This window comes from Aulonocara stuartgranti, assembly GCF_965226115.1.
Source record: "Aulonocara stuartgranti genome assembly, chromosome: 4".
Lineage (NCBI taxonomy): Eukaryota > Metazoa > Chordata > Actinopteri > Cichliformes > Cichlidae > Aulonocara > Aulonocara stuartgranti.
In genome coordinates this window covers 20,956,272-20,973,882 of record NC_138942.1, presented here as the reverse complement: position 1 = coordinate 20,973,882, position 17,611 = coordinate 20,956,272, and the positions used below count along the sequence as shown (strand labels likewise).

The window sequence follows — 17,611 nt, the reverse complement described above, 5'->3', positions numbered from 1 at the left end:
AAAGTAAATGAGCAACATTGTTAGATTTCCTTGTAATCGATGGCGTCGGCAAGAGAGCGCCCACCTGTTGTGTCAGCGTTACTGAAAACGACAGCAAAAGTAAACAAAGACACGCCCTCCTTGCTGTTGATCTGGAAGCTTCAGGTCTGGATAGGTCACCTTTTAAAACAGCGCAAGCCTGAATGTATGTTAACAGACAGGCACGCATCAGAGTGCTGCCGCTCACGCGCATCTTTTTGAGTTGTTCATCTCCCTTCATTAAAACCTTCCTGTGCAATTCACGCTCACATCTACAATACAGGAGGGAAATTCTCCCTATTGCAGCTTGCGAATGAGGAGCTGGGAAAGCGCCGAGTCAAAGGAAACGTTTTAATGTGAACGTTCCTCAAGGCTTTCATTCAGACGCAACAACCATGAAGAACAGTACATTACGCACATTATGCTGTTTGTGGCTATAAGCACTGTCAGCACAGACTCTTTAAAACATTCTGATTCAGTCTCCAAATACCACACGTGTGAAGAGGGCTTAAATATCTAAAAAGGTATTCCTGTTTATGCAACAAAATCCAATATTTGAACTTGCATCTCTGCACACAAAACTAATGAGAAATGAATGCAACAATAAAATAATTCCAATAACATTTTCAGCATCTGTGGAGCTACCCAAGTGGAGTCAACCAACAAGCTGCCATTTTTTATTTGTATTTGTTTGTTTTTTTTGTTTTGTTTTGTTTGTTTGTTTTTTTTTAAATGTGGGTTTGAGAAATGAAGAACCCGATTCCAAACACGTGTGACTACAACACAATCTGTAACACCTGAACTCATAAGAGATGAGGAACAAAAAGAAAAGAAAAAAGGAGGCCAACAGGAAAAATGAACTTCTACACATCACTTTGTTTTGTTCCACTTTTGCTACTGAACTATGCCAAGTATCTCTTTCTCACCGACATTACTTTTAATAAAAATCACAGTCCAGTGGCTGTTTGCCACCAGCTGATGATCTGAACTGCACATTTTGAGCGGTCAGCCTTACAGCCTTTAATACACACGCACACACAGATACATTCATGCACTCACACACCGAGAGCAGGAAGAGACATGAAAGATCAGATATTTTGTTCGGATATGGCATAGTATTTTCCTGTACATGAGGTTGTATCTTTGTAAACTCATTTGTTTTATCTAAAGTGTTTGTATTTAAAGGGAATTGTTCCTTAGAGAACAGTTCAGTGAAACCAACGCAACTCGCTTTTGAACAATGGTCACGGTTGACCACCTATTATTGCACTTTTACAAACAGGCCATGGATGGCTTTGAGGGGGGATGGGGTTGGCCTTTCTCCCCAGTCTTCTTTCTCCAAACAGGGAGAAGACAGAGAGGAAACCTCTCCTCTCCTCACTTACAGTACCTCTTGTCACCAACAACATGATGCTCTAGGTGAGCAAAGTTCTGCCTTGGTCTCTTTTTAGGAATGGCCTGCTTATCGACAGGTGTGAGAACCAGACGTGGTAAAAGTTGGGGTAATTTGCAGCTGCTGGCTGCAAATCGGTTTTGAATTTCTAGCAGTAGTCACTGCTTCCAAGTGTGGGCCCAGAAGTTTGTGTCTCTCTCTCCTGGAACTGTGGAAATGCCTGGAACTGGCTGTAGATTAGAGGTACAGATGACCATGGCTTGGTGGAGTCTTCCTCAGGGAGGTGGAATGGAGGGCTCAGTTACGGCGAGCTCCTGAGCCAGATCATTGAAGCGAGCGATGTAGTCTATGCTGCTCTCACTCATCATACAAGCAAGCTGAGAATCCATCTGCAAGCAACACCAAAGAGCTTTCAGACTGACAACAAGGGCAAATCCAAGAAGGAGAAAAAACCCCCAAAAAACAAGATTTTTCCAGACATCCCTCGAACAGTTTCATACTTTAGGTCAAGAGTGCAGGGGGGAAAAGTTCATCACATCAATATCTGTCAATGAAATTAAATTATTTACTGAAAAAGCAGATGTGTTAGTCCAAACACAGGAGGCAACAGTCACCGGGCTCTATTCACCTCCCAGGCAGGTTTGGGCCCCATCCCAGGAAACAGGTTTAAGCTAACAAGTCTGCGTTTGTTAACCCTGAGATGAATCACTTAACACAATCTGAACTAAACCTGCTCACTGGCAGGTTATCTTTAACAAACTTAGAGCTTCTCTCTGCCTCATCCCCTCCTGCCACACCTGAACCAGCTAACTGACACTCCCGATTCATTTCTTCATAAAGTCGCTATCAAAGCACGCAAGAGAGCGAGAGAGAGCACTAAAAATGGAAACGTGTTCACAGACTGAGATTCAGATATTAAATGCTGTCAGCATTTCAAAAGGTATGGTGTCTGAATCTCAGGGTGTGACTCAACAAGTTTTTCATTAAAAATCACCTAAAATTTGGTGGATCAGCCCAGAAGCTGATCTATCCAAAAGGTACCATGTGGTCCCTAACACAACCGGCTCTGGGTCAGAGTCCACTTGCACAGCAGGACAGATCCAAAAAGGGATAAGAACCACATTTTCAGAGTGGATATAAATGCAGGTTATTTTTAAAATGGGAAGTGATGTTTTTACATTTACATTTTAGAGACTAATTAATAACATATAACATGTTGGTTGCTGAGATTCAGACTGTGTTGTGTTTGTGGCAAGTGTTGCTTCTCAGTCACAACTTTCTTTCATTTAATCAACAAGCATTTACTTACCTCTGCCACATCAGGAAGGCCACGGGATTGAATCATGAGAATCATGAGAATTGCAGTCCAGGAGGCTAGGACCGAGTAGAGCTGTGCCACTGGAGGGGCCAGTGGGGGTTAGGGTGGTCCGTCTGCCCTTATCAGGAGAGACCATGCTGGCTGCAAGGAAAATAAGAGCAAAAGACTGAGTAAATGGCCTTTCATCATACAGCTGTGTTAGTAATATTGGGGATTTTACAAACAAATCTTTGTAAATGTTGACTGCACGTGCTGCTGTATGCAGCATTTTTAGTGGGAAGTAATGATAAAAATACATCCACTTAATATTCTGTTCTTCTTGGCCTAAAATGTAACTTCTGGCACACTCTTGAGAAAGGAAGCAAAAAAACTCTTACAAAGGAGGCATCCCAGTGTGGAGTCAGACGAGTCGCTGGGGTACCACTGAGGGTCGTGGCTGGGTGAAGGGATCCAGCCTCTGGATGGGCTGAGCGAGGGAGACGAGGCCAGCAGTTTGGAGCCGTCGCTGTTGCCCAGCTTGGCTGGAGAGAGAGCAGCCTCCTCACCTGCAGTGCAGCAGGCAAACAGAAATGAGATATCAGCGATTAAACTCAGCAGGCTCAGATGTTTAGCTGCTTGGATGTCAACGTGCACTCTTTTCCACAACCTGCAGAGGAATTAATGCTGTGGAGCCACAAAGCTGACCTCAGTGGTAATTACAAAACCTTTCTAACCTACTCTCACTTTCCATTTCACTAAACAAACATCATCAAGCTTTATTTAGCAGTTTCTTGTCAATATGGCTCGGGTAAGACGTCTGCACGTGCACGCACCGTAATGTGTGGAGTTGATGGCAAGCTCGATGATGGAGTCGCTGATCTGCGTTTGAGGTTCTCCGGGGGTTAGAGCCTCTTCAGGAGGGCCTGGGAGTGAGATATCAAGGAGCGAGGCAACGCTCGGGGGAGAGAGGAGTGAGTCTCCCCCGCCGGTGACTCCAGGAGACGGAGGTGGTACGCCATTCTATGGAAAGAGCGATTTAACTTAGCACATCACATTTTTTTAAACCATTTATTCAAGCATAGCTGACAATTTTCTTTACCAAATGGTGATCAGCTACGACTGGAAAACAAATGAGGTTACGCAGACTCACTGCCTTTAACTAAGCCAAGTGTTCCCTCACAAAGGTCCACTGTGAGCAAGGAAACGCTCTGATGGCGATACAAACAGCTTTATTTATCCCATCAGGGCAAACTGTTTGGAGCAGCTTGTTTTTAAACCGTAACAGACAAATAAACAGGTGATCATGAATATGACAACTGTATGCAAGAATAATGTCTACAAAGAAAATCTATAAAAATTACTAAATCATTTGTGAAGTCTTGTACGACAGATGCACAGTAAAAAGAAAAACATTATGCAAAACCTGGCCTACACCGCACAGATAAACAGAAAATCATTAGAGTGAGCAATAACTTTCATTAAAGTAAGATAAATCAAAAACTGACCGTTTTAAATGTAACACTCCAAGATGGTAATGGGCAATAGCATTTATTCTAATGCCACAGGCAAGGAGGAGACATCAAATGAAGGAGGGTTCTAGTCCGTGTGTGTGTGTGTGTGTGTGTGTGTGTGTGTGTGTGTGTGTGTGTGTGTGTGTGTCTCTGACCTCTGGAACATTTTGCTGGTGGAGTTGAGAGTCTGGCTCAGCATCAGCAATGGGAGTGGTGGCGAGAAGAGCGCTGTTATCCACAGTGGAAGAATCCACCTCCCGACAGGGACTGCCTGGGATGATGCCTGCAGACTTAGCTGCCAGGTCAATGGCACCTGAAAGTATTAACAGTTCAGGCAAACGAGAGATTTGTCATATCACTCCTGATAAGCATCAACAGCAACAGCATGTGAAGAGCAGAGCAGGAAGAAAAAAAAAAAAAGGATGGTCCAAGGTCTTCTGGAAAAATGTTTTTGCTTCTGTCGTCTGCACAGAAATACTGTCTGTCACTGACCTTCTCAGAGTTCTAGATTTTGACACAGGAATCTTACACAAATACAACTTGGACCTTAAATATGTTTTTAAGCAATTTTATAAAATATGTCTGTGAAGGTTCTCAGTCATCCAGGTCATCGTAGTCAAAGGAGCTTACAAAGAAAAGCATCTGGACTTCTTTAAGTTACTTGAAGACGTTTCACCTCTCATCCGAGAAGCTTCTTCAGTTCTAAGGTCAAATGGTGGGGAGTCCCAGATTTAAACCTAGTGGGAGTATCCCCCCACAGAGGGACAAAAGGACCCCTGATGATCCTCTAATCGCCTGAGCCAAGGTGTGAAACTGGGTGCTTATAAAAGCAAAGTTGTTGACCCCATAAAAACAACAATATGTAATTTTTTTGCAGTATATTTGGTGTAGAGTTTATCAATATTTCAATAAAACAGAAAAATGTAGTAGATAACAGAAGAAGTCCATACTAGAGAGCTGGCTGGCCCCCGCAGAGCTGGATGTTGCTGGGGTTGTTTTAGTTTGGACAGAGCGAGAGGAAGGAGCTAGTCGGGGATGGATCGGCCGGAAAGATCCAGTTCCTGAAGGAAGAAACAGGAAGTGAGAGAGCAGACAATTACCAGAGGGTCTTGCTGAGAAAGAGAAATCGTTTTTAGCTGTGATTTCATTAATGCATACTGTAAAACTACGCCCTAAACATTTCCAGCCTCAGCTGACGACATATTCTATCGTTCTGTCCTGCCATCTGAGGAGTACCTGTGGCAGAGGAGTTGGAGAGGATGGAGAAGGAGCAGACGTGTTGAGGAGTGTCTCCTGTAGTTCTGGGCAGCAGTGTTCGCTGTGAACGAGAAAGAAGTGGCCAAACAAAAACACACTTAGGAAAACCCGCCTTCCACCCAACCAAGCCCAGAACTGATGAATGGATAATGATCTTGCTCTCACCTGAACTACAAGTGGTTTGCGAAGTTGTCTGTTCCGAGGTTTTCTCTGTCTAGAAAGGAAAAGATCTGACTGCATCTGTGAGAAAAAGAAAAGAAAAAAGCACATATTAATGCTCGTTAATACATGAATTATGTCTCTGTACAGTTGGCATAAACAAAAAATGATGCATTATTCTGGCTTACACTGATCGAGTCGAGCTGCTGTCTGAAGGCTAGCTCTGCCTCTTTGTTAGGGGAGAACATTCGGTTGTGCCGTGAGCTGTTGGGTGGCAGCGTGGTGGGTACTGCGAACACGCTGCTTTCTGATTCGCCAACTGCAGTAGAACCCAGCAGAGAGCGGGTAAGGTTGCGCCCACCTGAACAGGATTGAAACAGATGTGGTGCCACATCAGGAAAGGCAGCTATTTGAAGACAACTTCTAAAGAGGAAGCATCGGTGCTGCATAATTACTTCTCGCTGTTTAATAACTACAGCACTGTAAGTACAGAAAAGACTTTATCACAAAAGCCAGCAGGAGAGAGACATAAATACCTCCAGCACTTGGCAGCTGTAACTTGGGCATGCGCAAAGACGCCTGCGGCCGCCCACAGCTGGGGCTACGGGCGCCTGCAACAGGACCCTTCGCCGGAGGTGTGAGGACCTGGTTTTGCTCCTCCTGATAGGTCTTGAGGGGTGATGTGGCTGTGGAGCACAGCTCTGGAGCCTGAAGGAAAAGACACATGATATGCTCCTATCTCGAAATAGCACTTTCATTGAAAAAGACAAAAAAAAACCAAACAAAAAAAAAAACCTGTGGTGTTCATAGTACATAACCAGTAACATGTTTTTCATCAGCTGGCTTTGTACGGAATATAAACTCTTCACACTGCTGCATCTTAAAAATGTTTAATTTTAAGCCTTAATGCCACTGATAATTACACATTTTTCATCTTTTCAACTTGTAATTTAAACAACACACCAGGCCACAATCTTGGAAGACAGAAAAGGGAAAACTTACCAGAGGTTTGGGGTTGACTTCAGTGGAAACCAGCTTGAGTAAGCAGCGCAAAACTCGATTTGTCCTGTCGGGCTTTGGCTGCACTGAGGCTTGTCCCTCTTCTGAGTTGCTGGGTGGAGCTGTGACCGGCTGCCACTCGTACTCCAGCTGCAGCTTGCCTGGCTTCCCAAACATCAGGTACAGCTCGGCCAGGGTGACGTTCTCTGCGTCACGGGCGCTCCAGCCTTCCTCTCTGATCTGCTCAACGACCCGTTCTTTGGTCGCTGGTGGGGAAGCTTGCGACACGGCTTCGTCTGAGCCAGTCACTGGAGGTTTGACTGAAGGAGGCTGATTTGCCTCCGAGGAAGACGCGCTGGTGCTCTGCTCCTCTTTGTACTGCTCAGCGGAGCCATCGGCACCACTACATGACCTGTCCGTGCTTCTGGTCATGGCTAAACCACCACTGACCTCAACGCCAGTGCAGGCCTTTCCTGGATCAGAAGATCCCATCCCATCTCCCTCTTCTCTGACAGTCAGCTGAGAGGAAACTGGGACACAAGGGGACTGAAGTCTCTTCTCCTCTACCTTTGCAGAACTGTCTGCTGATGGATCAGGGTTGGGGGTTTCAGTTCGACGAGCATCACCCGTTATAGTCAGTGAAGCACCAGCAACAGCAGCGCTTCCCCGCCCAGATTTGCTGCCAGTTCGAGGTTGTGGAGCTGCATGGATGCCCAGGATCTGGGCAGCTGGCAACTCCTTGGCATTAGGTCGGCTCTTGCCACTCTCGATCCAATGGACAGTGCAGGACGCTTTGGAGTGAACCACACGTGCCACCCCAGGCAGTGTAGTCAATGTGCAGCTCTCAGCTGGAAAAAGAAAAAGTTCTTCCTTCTGAGTTATGCTGGGAGAGGCTGTGCTGGTCTGGTTGCCTTCTAGAGCCTCTCTCTCCATGAGACTCTTAAGCTGAGTTTTCAAAGTTAAGGACCAGTTTATATTCGACACAAGCTGGTACAGTGGGGCAAAAAAGTATTTAGTCAGCCACCGATTGTGCAAGTTCCCCCACTTAAAATGATGACAGAGGTCAGTAATTTGCACCAGAGGTACACTTCAACTGTGAGAGACAGAATGTGGAAAAAAAAAAAATCCATGAATTCACATGGTAGGATTTGTAAAGAATTTATTTGTAAATCAGGGTGGAAAATAAGTATTTGGTCACCTCAAACAAGGAAAATCTCTGGCTCTCACAGACCTGTAACGTCTTCTGTAAGACGCTTTTCTGTCCCCCCACTCGTTACCTGTATGAATGGCACCTGTTTGAACTCATCTGTATAAAAGACACCTGTCCACAGCCTCAAACAGTCAGACTCCAAACTCCGCTATGGCCAAGACCAAAGAGCTTTCGAAGGACACCAGGAAAAGTATTGTAGACCTGCACCAGACTGGGAAGAGTGAATCTACAATAGGCAAGCAGCTTGGTGTGAAAAAATCAACTGTGGGAGCAATCATCAGAAAATGGAAGACATACAAGACCACTGATAATCTCCCTCGATCTGGGGCTCCACGCAAGATCTCATCCCGTGGGGTCAAAATGATCATGAGAACGGTGAGCAAAGATCCCAGAACCACACGGGGGGACCTGGTGAATGACCTGCAGAGAGCTGGGACCAAAGTAACAAAGGTCACCATCAGTAACACACTACAACGGCAGGGAATCAAATCCCGCAGTGCCAGACGTGGTCCGCTGCTGAAGCCAGTGCATGTCCAGGCCCGTCTGAAGTTTGCCAGAGAGCACATGGATGATACAGCAGAGGATTGGGAGAATGTCATGTGGTCAGATGAAACCAAAGTAGAACTTTTTGGTATAAACTCAACTCGTCGTGTTTGGAGGAAGAAGAATACTGAGTTGCATCCCAAGAACACCATACCTACTGTGAAGCATGGGGGTGGAAACATCATGCTATGGGGCTGTTTTTCTGCCAAGGGGACAGGACGACTGATCCGTGTTAAGGACAGAATGAATGGGGCCATGTATCGTGAGATTTTGAGCCAAAACCTCCTTCCATCAGTGAGAACTTTGAAGATGAAACGAGGCTGGGTCTTCCAACATGACAATGATCCAAAACACACCGCCCGGGCAACAAAGGAGTGGCTCCGTAAGAAGCATTTGAAAGTCCTGGAGTGGCCTAGCCAGTCTCCAGACCTCAACCCCATAGAAAATCTGTGGCGGGAGTTGAAAGTCCGTGTTGCTCGGCGACAGCCCCAAAACATCACTGCTCTCGAGAAGATCTGCATGGAGGAATGGGCCAAAATACCAGCTACTGTGTGTGCAAACCTGGTAAAGACCTATAGTAAACGTTTGACCTCTGTTATTGCCAACAAAGGTTATGTTACAAAGTATTGAGTTGTATTTTTGTTATTGACCAAATACTTATTTTCCACCCTGATTTACGAATAAATTCTTTACAAATCCTACCATGTGGATTCATGGATTTTTTTTTTTTCCACATTCTGTCTCTCACAGTTGAAGTGTACCTCTGGTACAAATTACTGACCTCTGTCATCATTTTAGGTGGGGGAACTTGCACAATCGGTGGCTGACTAAATACTTTTTTGCCCCACTGTATATGCCCCAGAAAGCAGCATGTTAGAGCAGTACATTTCTAATATGTACACTAGGAATGAAAAACACTCTGAAGAGTTTTGCATACATATTGCACTGTAATGTTTTTTTTAAAAAGGATACAATCCACTGGTCATGATAAGCCCACTTCTGTTTCAGATACTCTATGAGGCTGGAAACTTTCCTGTGGAGCTCCACCACCATCCTGAGAAAACAGAAAAAACATTTGATGTCAACTTTGCAAAATACAACACTACCAGGTCGAATACGTCTGACATAAACTACTTCTACATTTTACACTTAGACTACTGTGGATCAAATTTAATAGAGTTTTCTAAAACCGAAATAATCCTGTGTGGGAAAAATCAAAACGCCAACTACGTGCTCCAAAAATAACTAAAATAAAACAGAAATGTTCATTAATGTATAGTTTTACTATATTTGTTTTGTCACGTTTGCAAACAAATGCATACTGACATTGCTGTAATTCAGCCATTTTCACAAAGTCTTTACCCTTCTTCAACCTACCCATGATAAATAACCCTTATTATCATAATAATTAAACAAAAAAACAAAAAAAACCCCTAACACTGAAACCAGTAAAAACGAAACTGAACCTCAAAAGAAGCAAACCCAGTCTGAACACTAACTGAAAACTGAACTGAGAACAAAAATTAAAAATGAAAGAAATAGAGTTTAAACTTTGAACAGCATCATGTCTGAGGGTGTTTACACTTTTCAAATTTCACGAGTTAGCTTAAAAAAAAAACATATACACACATATTTAATTTGCACAAAAAAAAAAAAAAAAAAAAAAAGAGCTGACCCAGAAAACGGTGGAAAACATGCAAACCATCAAACTGAAATAAGCAGTCTGAAGCCAAGAAGAGGTTCTTAAATTAGCTCAGGCTTTGTTGCATCACCATGGCTTGAACTAATAAAATAAATAAATAAAATAATAATAGAAAATGAATTAATGAAGGTATGACATCTCTCCGACTCTTGGATGTTATGCTTTTGAAAATATATTGTGGTTCTTATCCATGTCAGACCTGAGGCGAGGGTTGTGGGCAAGACTCTGAACTCGGGCCCAGGAGTGGTTACTGCGTGGCTGGAGCTCCACTGCCACCTTCAAGGGCAGACGCACCGGCTTCTGGTCCTCTTCATCACTCACTCCTGCAGGACACAAAATTACAGATTCAGCCACTATAAGAAAAGCCCAAAACCTATAAACTCAACTATGCTCTCTCACTTAATCAACCACGACAAAATGAAAAGGCAGCCATCAATCTCGGTGGGATCCATTCACAGATTTACATACAACAATGACAAGAGACAGTCTTTTTCTACCCTTGATGAAAGCAAATATTTTCAGTAAGTGTGATGAGTGGGTGTTATTGAGCAGAGGGGTTGATGACAGCTGGTCAGAACAGTCATCTCCTTCATCCTCCTCACTTTGCACCCAAAGTTACCATGGAAACACCACCAGCCCACTTGATGCCATGGTTTTTGTAAAAAAGCCCCGCCCCCGTGAACCCCCCAGTCTCACCATCAGTGAGGTTTTCAGTGCTTGTTCTGTAACGCGTGTGCTGGGTTTCTGCAGGCTCATACTCACCATCTGGATCACAAAGTTTCTTCAACGCTCGGCACATTGGAGCTTTGATCCGCAGGTTCCTCCCCTTAGAGCGCACGGTGGTGGCCCTGGTGGAACAGAAGAATCTTTATTCATATATGTTGTAAGCTCTAAACCTTGCCGTGCCACAGAGAAAGCATCTGACTACATACTGTCAACTCAGCCCTCAGATTTGTTTTTCATACTAGCAAAGTGCTAATCTGTATCTTTCCAAATGTGATCTAGTGCATCAGTTTAAAGTATCACAATCCCAGATGTGTACGTAAACCCACTAGCCAAAGCTTCTGCCACAGACTTACCCTTGCTGGATGAGTTCGTTCAGCTTTGCCACATTCTTATCATCCATCACTGTCAAAGACAAAACACAAGACAGCTAGTTAAGACATGCTCCTCAGGGGCAACTGCCCCGAGCCACAGGGATCATCTGGAGTTTAATCACATCCCCTGTGTCCACAACCAGCAGAACAAACAGCAAAACACACGCAGTCTACATTGCATCCAAGCGCTTTCACAGCCCTCACTTACATCCTCCAACTTTTTTGCGAAGCTCGGCGTAGCAGATGAGGCCGTACAGTTCTTGAGAAGATTTTTTTAACACCCTGGAGTACACTGAGAAGGAAAGGAAGCACAAGTCACAACACTGGTGGAGGCCTGTGCGTGCTACATAAAGATAACATGAGAGTAACACTGGGTGCTTTTTGTAGGGGAAAAGAGCTCCAGCTTATCTGGTGAACTTCTTTAACATATGTTTTGCTTGCTAAAAAACAAAAATGTCAGTGTGAGTTCTGTTGTAGGAAAAAATAATAATATATGTGGCTGTTTAACAGCATCTCTTCTTTACTTCTCATTCACAGTGTCTGCAGTAAGTAGCATAACTGAAACAACTAAACACAAACCTAAAATAAACCAATTAAGATCAGCCTAAGACATCACCTTGTTGTATGAGTTGTACACATTTTTATGAGGCGTCATTCGATAAAGTCATTACAGTGTACAAACTTCATATTTGGGGATCAAAAATTCCAAGGTGAATTAAGAGAGAGAGAAAAAAAGCAACTCACCGTTAGCGAAGTCGATGTGTTTGGAGATCTTGTGCCAAGTTCGGTAGTAAAAGTGGCGGACCTGTTCCTTGTTCTTCACCATATTTGCTGGCTTGCCTCTCTTCTTGTACTTCATTGCAATGTTGTTCTGGATGGCCTCAAAATCCTTCCCGTGCTGGGAACAAAGGAGGGCAGCCGTGAATCTACGACGTCAAAAGATCTACACATGGTAAACTTTTAACTTGGTAAAAGGTTGTTGCAAGCTTTACCTCATAAAGACCCTCAAAAAAGCTGTTTTTGTCCTCGGCGCTCCAGGATTCCCACTGCCGACGGGCTCTTTTCTGGTTACCAGCTTGTTCTTCCTTCTCTGTAGACCCTTGGCCCTTGGAGGTCTTGGATACTCCCCCCGTGGAGCTGACCACAGGCCCGGTCTGCCCCACCACACCCTGGGAAGAGGAGCCATTCTCTGCCCCTGTTTTAACACAGAAACATTCAGAGGAAAGGCACAACTTAAATATCAGCTCACCACCCTGGCTGTTTTTTATGTCATAACGAAAAAAGGTTGATCTGAGGTGTGTGATTTGCGAGATGTTAAAATACATGCACACAAAGCCACCCACTGCCATTACAGCGCACAGAACCTGCAGAGCTTCCCTCTCTGTGGTTAAGCTCTGGCAAGGAGACAGGAAAAGCAATCAGTCCCTATGGTCAGGTCTACATTACACAGTTCCAAAACCAACTCATGGTGGGCTCCACTGGCCAAGTTTTCTGGCCCAGTACTGTGCACAACACCAGGAGACATTAGCAGGAGCACCCAGAGAGTTGCTGTTGCAGTACTGTGCTACATTATAAAAAAAAATAAATAAAGAAAAAAAAGTGTTGTTTTTTTTGTTTTTTTTTAGCCCAAATGGGTGTTAATTTACAAACACAAGCATGTGACTGGCTCACAGACAATAACCTAGATGTGTCGCCTTCAAAATAGAAGTGCACCGATATAGCATCACATAAAAATAAGTGAGGCTTTCTTAGTCAGACAGTCAAACGTTTGTGCTCAATCTAAATATAGTTTCTGACACAATCAGAGCTTTTCTGTTTCAAACAACAAAAATCCACCAGTCATACCTGTCAAAGGATACACAAGTAAATAATATTGTTTCTGATCTGATCAATGGCTGCTGTTTTGTGGACAAAGCAATTTTAAAAGGAAAAATGTACAAATTAAAATCACAGATGTATAATGTACTGAAATATTTTTCCAAATAAATTCCACTTTTCAATGAGGAACACACAGATTACTGGGTGGCATAGCCTCATTAACAAACTCAAAAACCACCACCACCTTACTAAGTCTCAGCCCCACCCAAAGCTGTCTGTGCCTCCAGAGGGACAGGTAGTGTGGAAACCCAGGAGGTAATGCCTTGTCTGCATAGATAAACTGACACCAACCAGCTCACACTTAGCAAATACAATACTATTAGTGATTGGTAGCCTACAGGGGAATCCTTCATTGTGTTTAAAAGTCATCCTGAAAGCCTTAAGTCATCTCTAGCTTTGATTCATTGTTTAGAAAGTTCCTGATATCAGTCACCCTCTGAGTTACTACAGAGGCTCATTCAGATTATTTGCAAAACCAAAACTGAATAATGGCAAATAAATTACAACCTCTGCTTTACTGGTATTTGTTGTAAAATGGGGGTGATAAAAAAAACAAAACAAAGGTAGCCTAGGCTAAATCTGTGGGTCAATGAAATGATTGGCTGAAAACTGCAACATCATTCTAGTCCAATTTCCTATATAGTCCCAAAAGAAAATAATAAGAAAAAAGACAAAAGAACTGTAAGCAACCCTGTTCAGTAATGTCCCTTTCCTGTCCTGATATCAGGTCCATTTTAAGCCCGTGATTTAAACAGACACAGTTGAAAGGTACAAATGTGCATGACACGAATTCAAACGTGGTGCAGATGTGTGTCACAGGTTGATCTGGCTGTAGGCTGTGGCACTTGGCCAGAGGTGGCGCTGGTTGACTCGACTCCATGTTAGTGCACAAAGTAAACTGCTCGCTGTAGTTGTGAAGCAAAAACGCTGAAATCGGAGAAATAAACCGTGCGAGCGGAACGATAACGACGACAAGAGTCTCCCGATCGTTTACTCTTGCTGTCCTGTGAACAACATCGGCGTGGTGTTAATTGTTTGCTGTTTTCGCGATCGCGTCGCGAATGAGGATATCACCAGATAAACTCGCCACATTTTAAACATTTTGTTGTTCAACAGCATCAAGACTGACGGAGTGTGTTTGAGATAACCTCACAAGTGTCACAGATGACACATTTGGCGTTTTTTTGCTGGTTTGTCGGTAGCAGCTCCTGAAACGCAAGACTGCCACACATCTGTTCGACCAACGCCAGTTGATCTAAACGCCAGTAGATCTGGAACACCGCCAGTCCGAGTGTCAGGTGAACTGAACTTCAGGTAAGAAGTTATGACCTGCAGTCTATCTGGGTCAGATATAAACCAAGTTTAGGTGGAGTTTATTTTCGTTGTGCTGACTTTTTACCCTCAGTTGCAATAACTAGTACTGGTTCTAGCCAGCTTGACAGAGTTTATATACAGCTGGGTGGGTGCTATGACGTTACTGATAGTGAACTTTATTTTATTCATAAGGTTAGTTAGTAGAGTTGCCAACGGCTCTTTAAAAAAATGGAATGGTCCCTCATTCAGAGAAAATATTACACGTTTCGTATTGAGCTGAGAAGGAACACAGTTTGTCCCGGACTTTCGCTATAATGAAAAAAAGACACAAAGCTGGAGTTATTCTGTCGTTACGCTGCACAGCTGCCTCTTCTCCTCTCATCCTCTCCCCTGCCTCTCCTGTTGCTACTTCAATCATGAAACTGATCAATGATCAGCTGATTGGCTTTTCTCCCTTGTTTATTTATCGCCCACTTTGCGCCAGAAAGAGGAAACCAGCAGATGTCGCGCTAAACAACAGCAGCACATTTAAGCTTGATCAGCTGTTGTTAGAATTTATTTGATATTACTTTCTAGTATCAGCTGATGTTTGCTGGAGTCACAGCTGTAAAAGCTGCTGGTCATGATATCGGTTTGGATATGTGGTGAGAGGGAAACATGAAGATGAAACCAGGAGATGTCCTTACTGAATCATCAGAGCTGAACAGGTGATGGAGAAACAGGTTTACCTTTTAGTTCACATGAATGAGTTGAAGGGAAGTTATGAACTGTTTCTGAGACACAAATAACACCAGGATCCTTTTTTATGTAGCTGACAGCTGGCAACTGTGCAGGGGTGGATCTAGGAAAGTTTTGCCAGGGGGCCAGGTAGGGCATTAACAGGGAAAGGTGGGGCACAAAGAAATACTTTTCTTTCTTATTCTCATTTAAAATATCTAGCTTTTATTAAATAATTATCTAAATCTTACAACCAAAGTTTTTATCTGACGTAAAATGTATAGAAATCATACATATACCAACAAGACAGTGTACATCACTGTCACAACAGCATTTGTTTTCAGTCAAAGTCTTTATGGCTTTAATACCTGGTGGGCCGGTCTCTAGTCAAAATGCCTGATTTTCTGTCCCAGTCCAGCCCTGCAGGTTAATACTGGCAGTGTCACCATGCCAGCTGACTGTATTTCATCATCAGCCAGTGTTGTTCTTGATCAATATTACCAAAGTTTACCATAAGGCAGCATAGAAAGTATTTACTTGCTTTCAGGTTTTATTCAAATGTTAGTCTTTTCAGTTGTTTCCCCACTTTTTTCCTGTTTCAAAATCAAACACCAGTTTGTGAGAAGATTATCTTCTTTTTTTTTAATAGGCATTGGTTTTGCATTGGCATTGGCTAATTTGTCAATTCTTTGTTACAAATGTTCGTATTTTAATATTCAAAAATGTTTTTGCCCAAAACATATGTGCACTATATGTCAGTAAAAATATTATGCAAATATTGCTGTCCTTGAATGCTGAGTAAACACTGACAAAGCACTGATTGTATCTCTTGTACTTTATCAACGCAGTATCTAAAAACTTTGCACCATAGTGGTTAAAATCTCATTCTAATAAGAATTAAAAGCGCATTCGGTTATTAGGTTTATAGGATTATTGAATTATGGTTAACGGTTGGTAGATTTTTTTTTTAAAAACATTATCTGCCAATTACATCTGCCACCCTTCTCCAAATCTGTGCCCCTACCTGGCCCCCCAACAAAAATTTTCTAGACACGCCACTGGGTCCGGGTGGATCTCCACCAGCAGCTCAGCAGGCGAATCCGAAAACTGACACTGACGGCCAAACTCGCAGCGGTGCTTGGAGTAAGCATAAGTGGACCTGGACCTCACCGGACCTGGAGTACCTGATGATTAAGTGCCGGCCATTCTGGCTACCGAGGGAATTTACAGCAGTGATTATTACGGCTGTTTACATTCCCCCACAAGCCGACACTGACCGAGCACTCAGGGAACTGTACAGCGCGATCAGCAGTGAGGAAACCGCACACCCAGAGGCAGCGTTTATCACAGCCGGAGACTTTAATAAGGGAAACCTGAAGAAAGTCTCACCCAAACTCCACCAACACATCCATTTTAACACTCGTGGAGACCGGCTACTCGACCACTGCTACATCTCTTTCCGGGATGCGTACAAAGCCCTCCCCCGCACCCCATTCGGCCAATCAGATCACCGCTCCATCCTGCTCCTGCCCGCCTACAGGCAGAAGCTGAAACAGGAAGCTCCAACCCGGAGGGCGGTGCTGTTTTGATCACGCGGACTGGGAAATGTTTCACGTGGCTGCTAGGGACATTGACGAGTACACAGACTCAGTCTGCGGATTTATCAGGAAATGCGTGGAAGATGTCGTCCCATCCAGAACAGTTAAATCCTTCCCAAATCAAAAACCCTGGATTAACGGAGATGTTCGCGCGGCACTGGCGGCACGGAGCACCGCCTTTGCCTCCGCGAACACATCGGACTACAAACACGCACATTACCAACTCCGGAAGACTATCTAAGCAGCCAAACGTGAGTACAGGGACAGGGTGGAGCAACAGTTCGACAACCCTCGGAGTATGTGGCAGGGACTAAACACGATCACAGACTTTAGAGGGAAAACCAGCACACCGCAGACCACGGCCTCTCTGTGTGAGGATCTAAACGTATTCTACGCTAGATTCGACACAGCGAACACCATGAGACCGGACAGTGTGCGCACCGCGGATGACGTCAGTGCGCACACTGTGTCTGAGGAGGATGTGCGGAAGTGCTTCAGGAAGGTGAACGCACGCAAAGCTACTGGTCCGGACGGGATTCCCGGCCGCGTCCTCAAGTCATGCGCGGCTCAGCTGGCTGCAGTGTTCACGCACATCTTCAACCTTTCCCTCTCTCTGTCTGTAGTCCCAGCCTGCTTCAAAATGGCCACCGTCGTCCCTGTACCCAAATCCTCCACCATCTCCTCATTGAACGACTGGCGACCTGTAGCCCTGACCCCCATCGTAAGCAAATGCTTCGGTCACTGGACCCTCTACAGTTCGCATACCGCCACAACAGGTCCACTGATGATGCCATAGCCTTGACACTACACACTGCCCTGTCACACCTGGAGAAGAGAGACACGTATGTGAGAATGCTGTTTGTAGATTACAGCTCAGCATTCAATACCATCGTTCCCTCGAAGCTGGACAGGAAACTG

The 17,611-nt window shown here is 44.2% G+C and overlaps 1 protein-coding gene and 1 pseudogene across 9 annotated transcripts in view; one reads left to right on the top strand and one right to left on the bottom strand.

Moving 5' to 3' along the window:
- The window catches only part of LOC309704381 (uncharacterized protein), a 119,507-nt gene that overhangs the window by 82,188 nt on the left and 19,708 nt on the right, over positions 1 to 17,611 (top strand). The window lies entirely within an intron of this gene.
- Positions 356 to 12,653, bottom strand: LOC309705593 (protein cramped-like; annotated as a pseudogene). Its single transcript, XR_014280859.1, has 19 exons — positions 12,650 to 12,653; positions 12,179 to 12,381; positions 11,931 to 12,084; positions 11,395 to 11,478; positions 11,169 to 11,217; positions 10,852 to 10,937; positions 10,289 to 10,412; positions 9,360 to 9,441; positions 6,638 to 7,579; positions 6,172 to 6,343; positions 5,824 to 5,996; positions 5,642 to 5,716; positions 5,456 to 5,537; positions 5,170 to 5,280; positions 4,375 to 4,532; positions 3,542 to 3,728; positions 3,107 to 3,274; positions 2,721 to 2,870; positions 356 to 1,800 (listed from the first exon to the last, which is right to left on the bottom strand). The product of XR_014280859.1 is annotated as a protein cramped-like (transcript).